The sequence below is a fragment of the Arachis ipaensis genome, chromosome B6 (assembly GCF_059453495.1).
Source record: "Arachis ipaensis isolate K30076 ecotype BB chromosome B6, ASM5945349v1, whole genome shotgun sequence".
Taxonomy (NCBI): Eukaryota; Viridiplantae; Streptophyta; class Magnoliopsida; order Fabales; family Fabaceae; genus Arachis; species Arachis ipaensis.
The window spans coordinates 53,746,219-53,763,456 of record NC_142441.1 but is presented as its reverse complement, the minus strand read 5'-3'; the positions used below and the strand labels follow the sequence as shown (position 1 = coordinate 53,763,456).

Below are 17,238 nucleotides of genomic sequence, written 5' to 3'. Positions count from 1 at the left end.
TCCTCAAAGATTAATGTAAAGTACTACTGTTTTCTATTCAATTCATTTTATTTTGCTTCTAAGATATTCATTCGCACTTCAACCTGAATGTGATGAACGTGACAATCATCGTCATTCCCAATGAACGCGTGCCTGACAACCACTTCCGTTCTACATTAGATTGAATGAGTATCTCTTAGATCTCTTAATCAGAATCTTCGTGGTATAAGCTAGATTGATGGCGGCATTCATGAGAGTCCGGAAAGTCTAAACCTTGTCCGTGGTATTCCGAGTAGGACTCTGGGATTGAATGACTGTGACGAACTCCAAACTCGCGAGTGCTGGGCATAGTGACAGACGCAAAAGGATAGTAAATCCTATTCCAGTATGATCGAAAACCTCCAAGATGATTAGCCATGCAGTGACAGCGCATCGGACCATTTTCACAAAGAGGAATAGGATGCAACCAACGACAAGGGTGATGCTTCCAGACGATTAGCCGTGCTGTGACAGAGCATTTGGACCATTTTCCCGAGAGGATTGAAAGTAGCCATTGGCACCGGTGACATCCTTACATAAAGCCAGCCATAGAAAAGAGTAAGACTGATTGGATGAAGACAGCAGGAAAGCGGGGGTTCAGAGGAACGAATGCATCTCCATACGCTTATCTGAAATTCTCACCAATGATTTAAATAAGTATTTCTATCCTTCTTTTATTAGTAAATTTCGAAAACTACATAACTATTTTATATCCGCCTGACTGAGATTTACAAGGTTACCATAACTTGCTTCATACCAACAATCTCCGTGGGATTCGACCCTTACTCACGTAAGGTATTACTTGGACGACCCAGTGCACTTGCTGGCTAGTTATGCGAAGTTGTGAAGATATGTAATAATTCACAACCTGAGTAACAATTTCGCATACCAAGTTTTTGGCGCCGTTGCTGGGGATTGTTCGAGTTTGGACAACTGACGGTTCATCTTGTTGCTCAGATTAGGTAACTTTCTTTTTGTTTTCTTTTCAAAAAGTATTCAAAATTCTTTCAAAAATTTCTCCTTTGTTTTCGAAAAAAAAAAAGAAAAAAAAATATTTTCAAAAATATATTTTTCTTCAAAATTTTTAAGAATGAATTCTAGTGTTTCATGAAGCATGTTGAAGCCTGACTAGCTATAAAGCCATATCTAAATTCTTTTGGACTGAGGCTTCCAAACCATCAGCATAGAGGCAAGTTACTTTGATAAGTAATGAGCAGTATATTCTCTGATGTTATATGCTAAAGCTTGGCTGGCTATTAAGCCATGCCTAACCCTCAGATTGGAGCTTTAGACTAAGAATGCTAGATTCCTGGAATTCATATTAAAAATTTTGGAATCCTTATTTTGGTTTTTCAAATAATTTTCGAAAAAATACAAAAAAATTAGAAAATCATAAAAATCAAAAATATTTTTTGTGTTTCTTGTTTGAGTCTGGAGTCATGTTATAAGTTTGGAGTCAATTGCATATTCATCTTGTATTTTTCGAAAAATTCATGCATTCATAGTGTTCTTCATGATCTTCAAGTTGTTCATGGTAAGTCTTCTTGTTTGATCTTGATGTTTTCTTGTTTTGTGTCTTTTCTTGTTTTTCATATGCATTCTTGCATCCATAGAGTCTAAGCATTAAAGAATTCTAAGTTTGGTGTCTTGCATGTTTTCTTTGCATTAAAAATTTTTCAAAAATGTGTTCTTGATGTTCATCATGATCTTCATAGTGTTCTTGGTGTTCATCTTGACATTCATAGCATTCTTGCATGCATTCATTGTTTTGATTCATAACTTTCATGCATTGCATCATTTTTCTTGTTTTTCTCTCTCATCATAAAAAATTCAAAAATAAAAAAAATATCTTTCCCTTTTTCTCTCTTAAAATTTCGAAAATTAGATTTGACTTTTTCAAAAATTTTTAAAAATCTAGTTGTTTTCATGAGTCAAATCAAATTTTCAATTTAAAAATCTTATCTTTTTCAAAATCTTTTTCAAAAATCAAATCTTTTTCATTTTTTCTTAGTTATTTTCGAAAATTTTAAAAATATTTTTCAAAAATCTTTTTCTTATTTTTTTATCAAATTTTCGAAAATAACAATAACAATTAATGTTTTGATTCAAAAATTTCAAGTTTATTACTTACTTGTTAAGAAAGATTCAAACTTTGAGTTCTAGAATCGTATCTTGTGATTTCTTGTGAATCAAGTCATTAATTGTGATTTTTAAAATCAAATCTTTTTCAAAGACTAATTTCAATCATATGTTTTCAAAAATATCTTCTTATCTTATCTTTTTCAAAAATTTGATTTCAAAATATCTTTTCTAACTTCCTAACTTCTTATCTTTTCAAAATTTGTTCCAACTAACTAACTAACTTTTTGTTTGTTTCTTATCCTTTTCAAAACTACCTAACTAACTCTCTCTCTCTAATTTTCAAAAAAATCTTCCCTCTTTTTCAAAATTTCTTTTTAAATTAGACTAATTATTTTATTTTTTTTATTTGAATTTTCGAAAAAGTACTAACCTTTTTCAAAAACTATTTTCGAAAATCACTAACTCTTTTTCAAAAATTATTTTCGAAAATTCTCTCCTCCTCTCACCCCTATTCCTTTTCTTCTTCTACTAACAATAAGGAACCTCTTTACTGTGACATAGAGGATTCCTCTTCTTTTCTTTTTCTCTTCTCCTTCTTATGAGCAGGGACAAAGAAAAAGGCATTCTTGTTGAAGCTGATCCAGAACCTGAAAGAACTCTGAAGAGAAAACTAAGAGAAGCTAAATTACAACAATCCAGAGACAACCTTATTGAAAATTTCGAACAAGTAAAGAAGATGGCAGCCGAACCCAACAACAATAATGCAAGGAGAATGCTTGGTGACTTTACTGCACCTAATTCCAATTTACATGGAAGAAGCATCTCCATTCCTGCCATTGGAGCAAACAACTTTGAGTTGAAACCTCAGCTAGTTTCTCTGATGCAGCAGAACTGCAAGTTTCATGGACTTCCATCTGAAGATCCTTTTCAGTTCTTAACTGAATTCTTGCAGATCTGTGATACTGTTAAGACTAATGGAGTAGATCCTGAAGTCTACAGGCTCATGCTTTTCCCTTTTGCTGTAAGAGACAGAGCTAGAGTGTGGTTGGACTCTCAACCCAAAAACAGCCTGAACTCTTGGGATAAGCTGGTCACGGCTTTCTTAGCCAAGTTCTTTCCTCCTCAAAAGCTGAGAAAGCTTAGAGTGGATGTTCAAACCTTCAGACAAAAAGATGGTGAATCCCTCTATGAAGCTTGGGAAAGATACAAACAGTTGACCAAAAAGTGTCCTTCAGACATGCTTTCAGAATGGACCATCCTGGATATATTCTATGATGGTTTATCTGAGCTATCAAAGATGTCATTGGACACTTCTGCAGGTAGATCCATTCACCTAAAGAAAACGCCTACAGAAGCTCAAGAACTCATTGACATGGTTGCTAATAACCAGTTCATGTACACTTCTGAGAGGAATCCTGTGAGTAATGGGACGCCTATGAAGAAGGGAGTTCTTGAAATTGATACTCTGAATGCCATATTGGCTCAGAATAAAATATTAACTCAGCAAGTCAATATGATTTCTCAGAGTCTGAATGAAATGCAAGCTGCATCCAACAGTACTCAAGAGGCATCTACTGAGGAAGAAGCTTATGATCCTGAGAACCCTGCAATAGCAGAGTTAAAATACATGGGGAACCATATGGAAACACCTACAATCCATCATGGAGAAATCACCCAAATCTCTCATGGAAGGATCAAAAGCCTCAACAAGGCTTTAATAATGGTGGAAGAAATAGGTTTAGCAATAGCAAGCCTTTTTCATCATCCACTCAGCAACAGACAGAGAATTCTGAGCAGAATCCATCTAGCTTAGCAAATTTAGTCTCTAATCTATCTAAGGCCACTGTGAGTTTCATGAATGAAACAAGGTCTTCCATTAGAAATTTGGAAGCACAAGTGGGCCAGCTGAGTAAAAGGATCACTGAAATCCCTCCTAGTACTCTCCCAAGCAATACAGAAGAGAATCCAAAAGGAGAGTGCAAGGCCATTAAATTAATTACCATGGCCGAACCCACAAGAGAGGAGAAGGACGTGAATCCCAAGGAGGAAGACCTCCTGGGACGTCCAGTGATCAATAAGGAGCTTCCCTCTAAGGAACCTAAGAAATCTGAGACTCATCTAGAGACCATAGAGATTCTATTGAACCTCCTTATGCCATTCATGAGCTCTGATGAGTATTCCTCTTCTGAAGAAAATGAGGATGTTACTGAAGAGCAAGCTGCCAAGTTCCTTGGTGCAATCATGAAGCTAAATGCCAAATTATTTGGTATTGAGACTTAGGAAGATGAACCTCCCTTGTTCACCAATGAACTAAGTGATCTGGATCAACTGACATTGCCTCAGAAGAAACAGGATCCTGGAAAGTTCATAATATCTTGTACCATAGGCACCATGATCTTTAAGGCTCTGTGTGACCTTAGTTCAGGGATAAACCTCATGCCCCTCTCTGTAATAGAGAAACTGGGAATTTATGGGGTACAGGCTGCTAAAATCTCATTAGAGATGGCAGACAATTCAAGAAAACAGGCTTATGGACAAGTAGAGGACGTGTTAGTAAAGGTTGAAGGCCTTTACATCCCTGCTGATTTCATAGTCCTGGATACTGGAAAGGAAGAGGATGAATCTATCATCCTAGGAAGACCTTTCCTAGCCACAGCAAGAGCTGTGATTGATGTGGACAGAGGAGAATTGATCCTTCAATTAAATAAGGACAACCTTGTGTTTACAACTCAAGGATCTCTCTCTGCATCCATGGAGAGGAAGAAGAAAAAGCTTCTCTCAAAGCAGAGTCAACCAAAGCCCCCAGAGTCAAACTCTAAGTTTGGTGTTGGGAGGCCACGACCAAACTCTAAGTTTGGTGTCAAACCCCCATATCCAAACTCTAAGTTTGGTGTTGGAAGGTCTCAACAAAACTCTGCACATCTGTGAGGCTCCATGAGAGCCCACTATCATGCTATTGACATTAAAGAAGCGCTTGTTGGGAGGCAACCCAATGTTTATTTATCTAATTTTATTTTTGTTTTTCATGTTTTCTTAGGTTCATGATCATGTGGAGTCACAAAATAAACGAAAAATTTAAAAACAGAATCAAAAACAGCGGAAGAAAAATCACACCCTGGAGGAAGCACCTGTCTGGCGTTCAACGGCAGAACAGAGCATGGTTCTGGCGCTGAACGCCCAAAATGGGCAGTATCTGGGCGCTGAACGCCCAAAATGGGCATCATCTGGGCGCTGAACGCCAGAATTGCACCCTGGAGAGAATTTGGCGCTGAACGCCCAGAACAAGCATGGTTCTGGCGTTCAACGCCAGAAATAGGCAACAAATGGGCGTTGAACGCCCAAAATGGGCACTAACTTGGCGCTGAACGCCCAGAATTGTGTGCAAGGGCATTTGACATGCCTAATGGGTGCAGGGATGTAAATCCTTGACACCTCAGGATCTGTGGACACCACAGGATCACCTCAGGATCTGTGAACCTCACAGGATCCCCACCCACCTCACCCTCTCTCTCCATTCATGATCATCCCTTCTGTTTTCCATTCCCCACTCACATCCATCCACTCTTCCCCATAAACCTACTTCATAAACACCACCTACCTTCAAAATTCAAAATCAATTTCCCATCCAAACCCACCCTAAATGGCCGAACCTACCCCCCCTCCCTTCCCTATATATAACCCTCCATTCTTCCTCATTTTCTCACAACACAACCTTCCTTTCTCTTCTTGGCCGAAACACACCTCCCCCCTCCTCTCCATATTTTCTTCTTCTTCTTCATCTATTCTTTCTTTTCTTGCTCGAGGGCGAGCAAAATTCTAAGTTTGGTGTGGTAAAAGCATAAGCTTTTTGTTTTTCCATTACCATTGATGGCACCTAAGACCGGAGAATCCTCTAGAAAAGGAAAAGGGAAGACAAAAGCTTCCACCTCCGAGTCATGGGAGATGGAAAGATTCATCTCCAAAGCCCATCACTAAGAAAAAGATGGAGCAAGCAAGAGAGCCCATTCATGGAGCTCAAGAGGCGTATGAAGCTCATCACCATGAGATCCCGGAGATGCCTCAAATGCATTTTCCTCCACAAAACTATTGGGAGCAAATCAACACCTCCCTAGGAGAATTAAGTTCCAACATGGGACAATTAAGGGTGGAACATCAAGAGCACTCCATCATCCTTCATGAAATTAGAGAAGATCAAAAAGCAATGAGGGAGGAGCAACAAAGACAAGGAAGAGACATAGAAGAGCTCAAGGACATCATTGGTTCCTCAAGAAGGAAACGCCATCATCACTAAGGTGGATTCATTCCTTGTTCTTATTTCTTCTGTTTTTTTTTCGTTTTCTATGTTATGTGCTTATCTATGTTTGTGTCTTCATTACATGATCATTAATAGTTAGTAACTTTGTCTTAAAGTTATGAATGTCCTATGAATCCATCACCTCTCTTAAATGAAAAATGTTTTAATTCAAAAGAACAAGAAGTACATGAGTTTTGAATTTATCCTTGAACTTAGTTTAATTATATTGATGTGGTGACAATGCTTCTTGTTTTCTGAATGTATGCTTGAACAGTGCATATGTCTTTTGAAGTTGTTGTTTAAGAATGTTAAATATGTTGGCTCTTGAAAGAATGATGACAAGGAGACATGTTATTTGATAATCTGAAAAATCATAAAAATGATTCTTGAAGCAAGAAAAAGAAGCAAAGAACAAAGCTTGCAGAAAAAAAAAATATAGGCAAAAAAAAAATAGAAAGAAAAAGCAAGCAGAAAAAGCCAAAAGCTCTTAAAACCAAGAGGCAAGAGCAAAAAGCCAATAACCCTTAAAACCAAAAGGCAAGGGTAAATAAAAAGGATCCCAAGGCTTTGAGCATCAGTGGATAGGAGGGCCTAAAGGAATAAAATCCTGGCCTAAGCGGCTAAACCAAGCTGTCCCTAACCATGTGCTTGTGGCATGTAGGTGTCAAGTGAAAACTTGAGACTGAGCGGTTAAAGTCAAGGTCCAAAGCAAAAAAAAAAAAAAGAGTGTGCTTAAGAACCCTGGACACCTCTAATTGGGGACTTTAGCAAAGCTGAGTCACAATCTGAAAAGGTTCACCCAATTATGTGTCTGTGACATTTATGTATCCGGTGGTAATACTGGAAAACAAAGTGCTTAGGGCCACGGCAAAGACTCATAAAGAAGCTGTGTTCAAGAATCATCATACTGAACTAGGAGAATCAATAACACTATCTGAACTCTGAGTTCCTATAGATGCCAATCATTCTGAACCTCAATGGATAAAGTGAGATGCCAAAACTATTCAAGAGGCAAAAAGCTACAAGTCCCGCTCATCTGATTGAAGCTATGTTTCATTGATAGTTTGGAATTTATAGTATATTCTCTTCTTGTTATCCTATTTGATTTTCAGTTGCTTGGGGACAAGCAACAATTTAAGTTTGGTGTTGTGATGAGCGGATAATTTATACGCTTTTTGGCATTGTTTTTAGTAGAATCTAGTTACTTTTAGGGATGTTTTCATTAGTTTTTATGTTAAATTTACATTTCTGGACTTTCCTATGAGTTTGTGTGTTTTTTTGTGATTTCAGATATTTTCTGGCTGAAATTGAGGGACTTGAGCAAAAATCAGATTCAGAGGTTGAAGAAGGACTGTTGATGCTGTTGGATTCTGACCTCCCTGCACTCAAAATAGATTTTCTGGAGCTACAGAACTCAAAATGGCGCGCTTCCAATTGCGTTGGAAAGTAGACATCCAGGGGTTTTTAGAAATATATAATAATCCATACTTTACCCAAGTTTAGATGACGCAAACGGGCGTTCAACGCAAGCTCTCTACCCAATTCTGGCGTCCAGCGCCAGAAACAAGTTGCAAAGTGGAGTTCAACGCCCAAACTGGAACAAAAGCTGGCGTTCAACTCCAAGAATGACCTCTCCACGTGTAGACTTCAAGCTCAGCCCAAGCACACACTAAGTGGGCCCCGAAAGTGGATTTATGCATCAATTACTTACTTCTGTAAACCCTAGTAGCTAGTTTATTATAAATAGGACTTTTTACTATTGTATTAGACATCCTGAGTTTTATCTTCGGATCATAGAGTCTTGGTTACTCCGGTTCCCCTCTGGGGCCAAGACCAATGAACTCCATTATCACTTATGTATTTTCAAACGGTAGAGTTTCTACACTCCATAGATTAAGGTGTGGAGCTCTGCTGTTCCTCAAAGATTAATGCAAAGTACTACTGTTTTCTATTCAATTCATCTTATTTCGCTTATAAGATATTCATTCGCACTTCAATCTGAATGTGATGAACATGACAATCATCATCATTCCCTATGAACGCGTGCCTGACAACCACTTCCGTTCTACATTAGATTGAATGAGTATCTCTTAGATCTCTTAATCAGAATCTTCGTGGTATAAGCTAGATTGATGGCAGCATTCATGAGAGTCCGGAAAGTCTAAACCTTGTCCGTGGTATTCCGAGTAGGACTCTGGGATTGAATGACTGTGACGAACTCCAAACTCGCGAGTGCTGGGCGTAGTGACAAACGCAAAAGGATAGTAAATCCTATTCCAGTATGATCGAGAACCTCCAAGATGATTAGCCATGCAGTGACAGCGCATCGGACCATTTTCACAGAGAGGAATAGGATGCAACCAACGACAAGGGTGATGCCTCCAGACGATTAGCCATGCAGTGACAGAGCGTTTGGACCATTTTCTCAAGAGGATTGAAAGTAGCCATTGGCACCGGTGACATCCTTACATAAAGCCAGCCATAGAAAGGAGTAAGACTGATTGGATGAAGACAGCAGGAAAGCGGAGGTTCAGAGGAACGAATGCATCTCCATATGCTTATCTGAAATTCTCACCAATGATTTACATAATTATTTCTATCCTTCTTTTATTAGTAAATTTTGAAAACTACATAACTATTTTATATCCGCCTGACTGAGATTTACAAGGTGACCATAGCTTGCTTCATACCAACAATCTCTGTGGGATTCGACCCTTACTCACGTAAGGTATTACTTGGACGACCCAGTTCACTTGCTGGTTAGTTATGCGAAGTTGTGAAGATATGTAATAATTCACAACCTGAGTAACAATTTCGCATACCAGACGACGTCGAGAATCGGAAGATAAACTCCTACAACTTGAAGCCGATCTCAAAGCAAAGGCTACCCGGACCACCCCTGAGGACAACTCTCGCAGGGATCAAGATCCATTCACTAAGGAAATCATGAAGACTAAAATCCCTAAAGACTTCAAACTTCTGGATATGACTTTGTATGATGGCACTACAGATCCCAACCATCACCTCAGCAACTTCAGAAGCAGAATGTACCTCACCGACGCCTCAGACGCCGTTCGCTGCAAAGCTTTTCCAATGACTCTCACGAAGAAAGCAATTAGATGGTTCGACAACTTACCTCCTAAGTCCATCTCAAGCTTTGACGACCTAGCCAAAAAGTTCTTGGCCATATTCTCCATCCAAAAAGACAAGGGCAAGCACGCCCCCAGTCTACTAGGAATCAGGCAAGGAGATTAGGAAAGTCTTCGCAACTACATGGAAAGATTCAACAAAACATGCCTGGATATACAAAGCTTGCCAACAGAGGCTGCTGTCATGGGCCTCATCAACGGCTTACGAGAGGGACCTTTCAGCTAATCTATATCAAAGAAATACCCCACATCTCTGGATGAGGTGCAAGAGCGGGCAGAGAAGTACATTAACATGGAAGAAAATTCCCGACCTGGGGAGGCCTCGAAATCTGGTTTCACCTACCGAGATAAAGATAAAGAATCCAAGAAGAAGGAAGATCGAACGGGGGAAAAAATAAAAAAGTATCATAGTTACACCCCTCTTCGGGTGTCCCTGGTGGATATTTACAAAGAAGTCTGTAACACAGAAAAGATACCCCCAGCTCGACCACTCAAAGGCAAAAGAGGAGGAGGAGGAAATAGGAACGAATACTGTGAATATCATCGGGTCCGAGGACATTCCACCAATGAATGTTTTGATTTCAAAAACATCATAGAAAAATTAGTAAGAGAAGGAAAACTAAATCGGTATCTGGCCACCCGAGATGATGAACAAAGAAAAAGACGAAGGGATGAATATGTCGGATGAGCTGAGCGATCACCTCGTACGCCAGAAAGACATATCCATATGATACACGGAGGATTTGCAGGAGGAGGAATCTCCAAATCATCCCGCAAAAGATATCTCAAAGAAGTATATCATGTCGAAGGGAAGGAGGAAGCACCCGACATCCGTGCAATCACATTCACCAAAGAAGACGCATCCGGTGTCATCTCAGGACACGACGATCCTATGGTCATCACCATCATACTGGCGAATGCCAATCTCCACCGCACGTTAATAGACCAAGGGAGCTCCACTGACATCTTATTCAAAACTGCCTTCGACAAGCTCGGCTTAGAAGAAAAGGAGCTTAGAGCATACCCGAATAGCCTGTTCGGACTGGGCGATACCCCAGTACAACCACTGGGATACGTGTCACTACATACAACCTTCGGAAAAGGGAACCAATCCAGAACACTCAAGATAGACTACATTGTGGTCGACGTGAGTTCAGCCTACAATGCCCTAATAGATCGGACAACACTAAATCAACTCGGTGCAATTGTCTCAACTCCGCATCTATGCATGAAATTCCCAACTACAGAAGGGATAACTACAATAAAAGCAGATCAAAAGATGGCACGCTGCTGTTACAATGAAAGTCTAAACCTCAGAGGTAGAGGAGAAGAGTTTCATACAATTGAGCTTGGTGGAGTTTAGAGACGAGAAGAACTCCGTCCACAGCCCGAAGGAGAGGTAGAGAAAGTTTAGATCGGAGACACCTCGGACAAAACAACTAATATTGACACGATCCTGAAAGGAAATGCAAAAGAATTACTAGTACAGTTCTTACGAGATAATGTCGATCTCTTCGCATGGAAAGCTACAGACATGCCAGGCATAGACCCCAAGCTAATGAGTCACAAGTTGGCGGTCTATTCAGGATCTCGGCCGGTTGATGAGCGGATAATTTATACGCCTTTTGGCATTATTTTTAGTATGTTTTTAGTAGGATCTAGTTACTTTTAGGGATGTTTTTATTAGTTTTTATGTTAAATTCATATTTCTGGACTTTACTATGAGTTTGTGTATTTTTCTGTGATTTCAGGTATTTTCTGGCTGAAATTGAGGGACTTGAGCAAAAATCAGATTCAGAGGTTGAAGAAGGACTGCTGATGCTGTTGGATTCTGACCTCCCTGCACTCAAAGTGGATTTTCTGGAGCTACAAAACTCAAAATAGCGCGTTTCCAATTGCGTTGGAAAGTAGACATCTAGGGCTTTCTAGAAATATATAATAATCTATACTTTGGCCGAGTTTAAATGATATAAATGGGCGTTGAACGCCAGTTCTACGCTGCAGTCTGGACTTAAACGCCAGAAACACGTCACGAACCAGAGTAGAACGCCAGAAACACGTTACAAACTGGCGTTCAACTCCAAGAATGACCTCTCCACGTGTAAACTTTAAGCTCAGCCCAAACACACACCAAGTGGACCCCGGAAGTGGATTTATGCATCAATTACTCACTTCTGTAAACCCTAGTAACTAGTTTAGTATAAATAGGACTTTTTACTATTGTATTAGAGATCTTTGGACGCCTAGTTCTTAGATCATGGGGGCTGGCCATTCGGCCATGCCTGGACCTTCATCACTTATGTATTTTTAAAGGTAGAGTTTCTACATTCCATAGATTAAGCTGTGGAGCTCTGCTGTTCCTCATGAATCAATACAAAGTACTACTGTTTTTCTATTCAATTCAACTTGTTCCGCTTTTAAGATATTCATTCGCACTTCAACATGAATGTGATGAACATGACAATCATCATCATTCCCCCACGAACGCGTGCTTGACAACCACTTCCATTCCACCTTAGATTGAATGATTATCTCTTGGATCTCTTAATCAGAATCTTCGTGGTGTAAGCTAGATTGATGGCGGCATTCATGAGAATCTGGAAAGTCTAAACCTTGTCTGTGGTATTCCGAGTAGGATTCTGGGATTGAATGACTGTGACGAACTTCAAACTCGCGAGTGCTGGGTGTAGTGACAGACGCAAAAGGAGGGTGAATCCTATTCCAGTATGATCGAGAACCTCAGATTATTAGCCGTGCTGTGACAGAGCATTTGGACCATTTTCACAAGAGGATAGGATGCAGCCATTGACCACGGTGATGCCTCCAGATGATTAGCCATGCAGAGACAGCGCATCGGACCATTTTCACAGAGAGGATGAAAAGTAGCCATTGACAATGGTGATGTCCTTACATAAAGCCAGCCATGGAAAGGAGTAGGACTGATTGGATGAAGACAGCAGGAAAGCAGAAGTTCAGAGGGACGAAAGCATCTCTCTACCTTTATCTGAAATTCTCACCAATGATATACATAAGTATTTCTATCTTTATTTTCTGTCTATTTATTATTTATTTTTGAAAACTCCATAATCAATTATTATCCGCCTGACTGAGATTTACAGGATGACCATAGCTTGCTTTATACCAACAATCTCCGTGGGATCGACCCTTACTCACGTAAGGTTTATTACTTGGACGACCCAGTGCACTTGCTGGTTAGTTGTGCGAAGTTGTGATAAAAAGTTGAGATTACAATTGAGCGTACCATGTTGATGGCGCCATTGATGATCACAATTTCGTGCACCAAGTTTTTGGCGCCGTTGCCGGGGATTGTTTGAGTTTGGACAACTGGCGGTTCATCTTGTTGCTCAGATTAGGTAATTTTCTTTTTGTTTTGTTTTCAAAAATTTTTCAAAAATCTTTCAAAAATTTCTCCTTAAAAAAATTTTAAAATAAAAAAGTCTTCAAAAAAATATATATTTTTTCTTCAGAATTTTTAAGAATGAATTCTAGTGTTTCATGAAGCATGTTGAAGCCTGGCTGGCTGTAAAGCCATGTCTAATTCTTCTGGATAGGGCATGTTAGGCGTGTCATGTCTGAGTTACATACTAAAGCTTGGCTGGCTATTAAGCCATGCCTGACCCTTTGATTGGAGCTTTAGACTAAAGAGCATAAGATTTCTGGAATTCATATTAAAAATTTTGGAATCCTTATTTTTCTTTTTCAAAATGATTTTCGAAAAAATTAAAAGAAAATACAAAAAAATAAAAAAATTCATAAAAATAAAAAATATTTCATGTTTTTTTTGTTTGAGTCTTGAGTCAAGTTGAAAGTTTGGTGTCAATTGCATGTTTTAAAGTTTGCATAAAATTTTCGAAAAATTCATGCATTCATAGTGTTCTTCATGATCTTCAAGTTGTTCTTGGTAAGTCTTCTAGTTTGATCTTGATGTTTTCTTGTTTTGTGTTGTATGGTGTTTTTCATATGCATTCTTGAATTCTTAGTGCCTAAGCATTAAAGATTTCTAAGTTTGGTGTCTTGCATGTTTTCTTTGCATTAAAAAATTTTCAAAAATAAGTTCTTGATGTTCATCTTGATATTCAAAGTGTTCTTGGTGTTCATCTTGACATTCATAGCATTCTTGCATGCATTCATTGTTTTGATCCAAAATTTTCATGCATTGAGTCTTTTTCATGTTTTTCCCTCTCATCATTAAAAATTCAAAAATCAAAAAAATATCTTTCCCTTTTTCACTCATAAATTTCGAAAAATTGAGTTGACTTTTTCAAAACTTTTTAAAATCTAGTTGTTTTTATGAGTCAAATCAAATTTTCAATTTAAAAATCTTATCTTTTCAAAATCTTTTTCAAAAATCAAATCTTTTTCATTTTTCTTATCTATTTTCGAAAATCCCAAAAATATTTTTCAAAATCTTTTTCTTAATTTTACATCATATTTTCGAAAATATCATTATCAATTAATGTTTTGATTCAAAAATTTCAAGTTTGTTACTTGCTTGTTAAGAAAGATTCAAACTTTGAGTTCTAGAATCATATCTTGTGATTTCTTGTGAATCAAGGCATTAATTGTGATTCTAAAAATCAAATCTTTTTCAAAACTAATTTCAATCATATCTTTTCAAAAATATCTTCTTATCTTATCTTTTTCAAAATTTGATTTTAAAATATCCTTTCTAACTTCTTATCTTCTTATCTTTTTAAAATTGATTTTCAAATTTGTTTCAACTAACTAACTAACTTTTTGTTTGTTTCTTATCTTTTCAAAACTACCTAACTAACTCTCTCTCTTTAATTTTCGAAAATATCTTCCCTCTTTTTCAAAATTTCTTTTTAATTAATTAATTATTTTAATTTTTTATTTTAATTTTCGAAAAATTACTAACCTTTTTCAAAAACTATTTTCGAAAATCACTAACTCTTTTTCAAAAATTATTTTCGAAAATTCTCTATCTCTCTTATCTCCTTCTATTTATTTATTCATCTACTAACACTTCATCTCACCCAAATTCGAACCCCCTCTTCCATCTGTGTTCGAATTTTTTCTTCTTCTTTTCTTTTACTCACACAGGGACCTCTATACTGTGGTAAAAAGGACCCCTATTATTATTATTTTTCTGTCCCTCTTTTTCATATGAGTAGGAGCAAAGACAAGAACATTCTTGTTGAAGCAGATCCAGAACCTGAAAGGACTCTGAAGAAGAAACTAAAAGAAGCTAAATTACAACAATCCAGCAAGCACCTTTCAGAAATTTTTGAACAGGAAGAGGAGATGGCAGCCGAAAATAATAATAATGCAAGGAGGATGCTTGGTGACTTTACTGCACCTAATTCCAATTTACATGGAAGAAGCATCTCCATTCCTACCATTGGAGCAAACAATTTTGAGCTGAAACCTCAATTAGTTTCTCTGATGCAGCAGAACTGCAAGTTTCATGGACTTCCATCTGAAGATCCTTTTCAGTTCTTAACTGAATTCTTGCAGATATGTGATACTGTTAAGACTAATGGAGTAGATCCTGAAGTCTACAGGCTCATGCTTTTCCCTTTTGCTGTGAGAGACAGAGCTAGAATATGGTTGGACTCTCAACCTAAGGATAGCCTGAACTCTTGGGATAAGATGGTCAAGGCTTTCTTAGCCAAGTTCTTTCCTCCTCAAAAGCTGAGTAAGCTTAGAGTGGATGTTCAGACCTTCAGACAGAAAGAAGGTGAATCCCTCTATGAAGCTTGGGAGAGATACAAAGGACTGACCAAAAAGTGTCCTTCTGACATGCTTTCAGAATGGACCATCCTGGACATATTCTATGATGGTCTATCTGAATTGGCTAAAATGTCATTGGATACCTCTGCAGGTGGATCCATTCACCTAAAGAAAATGCCTGTAGAAGCTCAAGAACTCATTGACATGGTTGCTAATAACCATTTCATGTACACTTCTGAGAGGAATTGGTGCACAAATTATGAATCACACTTTTCACAACTCGTACCACTAACCAGCAAGTGCACTGGGTCGTCCAAGTAATACCTTACGTGAGTAAGGGTCGAATCCCACGGAGATTGTTGGTTTGAAGCAATCTATAGTTATCTTGTAAATCTTAGTCAGGAAGTCAATTATGTTTATCAGTTGAATTGCGAATAACCAAGAGAGCATAAATTAAAGGTTACTTGTTGTGCAGTAATGGAGAATATGTTGGAGTTTTGGAGATGCTTTGTCTTCTGAATCTCTGCTTTTCTCTGTCTTCTGATTCACGCACGCACGTCCTCCTATGGCAAGCTGTGTGTTGGTGGATCACCGTTGTCAATGGCTACTTTCCATCCTTCCAGTGAAAACTACGCTCACGCGCTCTGTCACAGCACGGCTAATCACCGGTTGGTTCTCGATCCGGTTGGAATAGGATTTACTATCCTTTTGCGTCTGTCACTAACGCCCAGCCTTCAGGATTTTGAAGCTCGTCGCAGTCGTTCAATCCTTGAATCCTACTCGGAATACCACAGACAAGGTTTAGACTTTCCGGATTCTCATGAATGCTGCCATCAGTTCTAGCTTATACCACGGAGATTCTGATTAAGAGATCTCAGAGATACTCATTCAATCGGATATAGAACGGAGGTGGTTGTCAGGCACACGTTCATGGTTTGAGGAAGGTGATGAATGTCACAGATCATCACCTTCATCACAGTTAAGCGCGAATGAACATCTTAGATAGGAACAAGCGTGTTTGAATGGAAAACAGAAATACTTGCATTAATTCATCGAGACACAGCAGAGCTCCTTACCCCCAACAATGGGGTTTAGAGACTCATGCCGTCAGAGAATACAAGGGTTTGATCTAAAAATGTCATGCGATATAAAATAAGTCTCTAAAAGTTGTTTAAATACTAAACTAGTAGGCTAGGGTTACAAAATATGAGTAGACTATGATGGATGATGCAGAGATCCACTTCTGGGGCCCACTTGGTGTGTGCTGGGCTGAGACTTAAGCAATTCACGTGCAGAGGCCATTTGTGGAGTTGAACGCCAGTTTTTATGCCAGTTTGGGCGTTCAACTCCAGCTTTTGATCCTTTTCTGGCGCTGGACGCCAGAATTGGGCAGAGAACTGGCGTTGAACGCCAGTTTACGTCATCTATCCTTGTGCAAAGTATGGACTATTATATATTGCTGGAAAGCCCTGGATGTCTATTTTCCAATGCAATTGGAAGCATGCCATTTCGAGTTCTGTAGCTCCAGAAAATCCGCTTTGAGTGCAGGGAGGTCAGAATCCAACAGCATCAGCAGTCCTTCTTCAACCTGAATCTGATTTTTGCTCAGCTCCTTCAATTTCAGCCAGAAAAATACCTGAAATTACAGAAAAACACACAACTCATAGTAAAGTCCAGAAATATGAATTTTTCCTAAAAACTAATGGAAATAAACTAAAAACTAACTAAAACATACTCAAAACTATATGAAATTAACCCCAAAAAGCGTATAAAATATCCACTCATCACAACACCAAACTTAAACTGTTGCTTGTCCTCAAGCAACTTAGACAAATAAAATAGAAGACTAATATGTTGAGAAGCAATAATATCTCAGAGTTTTTGAGTGAAGCTCAGATTCTAATTAGATGAGCGGGACTAGTAGCTCTCTGCTTCTGAAAAGTTTTGGCATCTCACTTTATCCATTGGAGCTCAGAGTGA

General features: G+C 38.5%; 2 non-coding genes across 2 annotated transcripts; both read right to left on the bottom strand.

The window, feature by feature from the left end:
• Nucleotides 1–3,235: 3,235 nt before the first annotated feature.
• On the bottom strand, nt 3,236–3,343 carry LOC148555610 (small nucleolar RNA R71). The gene has a single exon (XR_015887982.1). It is a non-coding gene; the product is annotated as a small nucleolar RNA R71 (small nucleolar RNA).
• An 11,882-nt stretch (nt 3,344–15,225) lies between these two features.
• On the bottom strand, nt 15,226–15,333 carry LOC148555609 (small nucleolar RNA R71). Its single transcript, XR_015886736.1, has one exon. It is a non-coding gene; the product is annotated as a small nucleolar RNA R71 (small nucleolar RNA).
• Nucleotides 15,334–17,238: the final 1,905 nt, after the last annotated feature.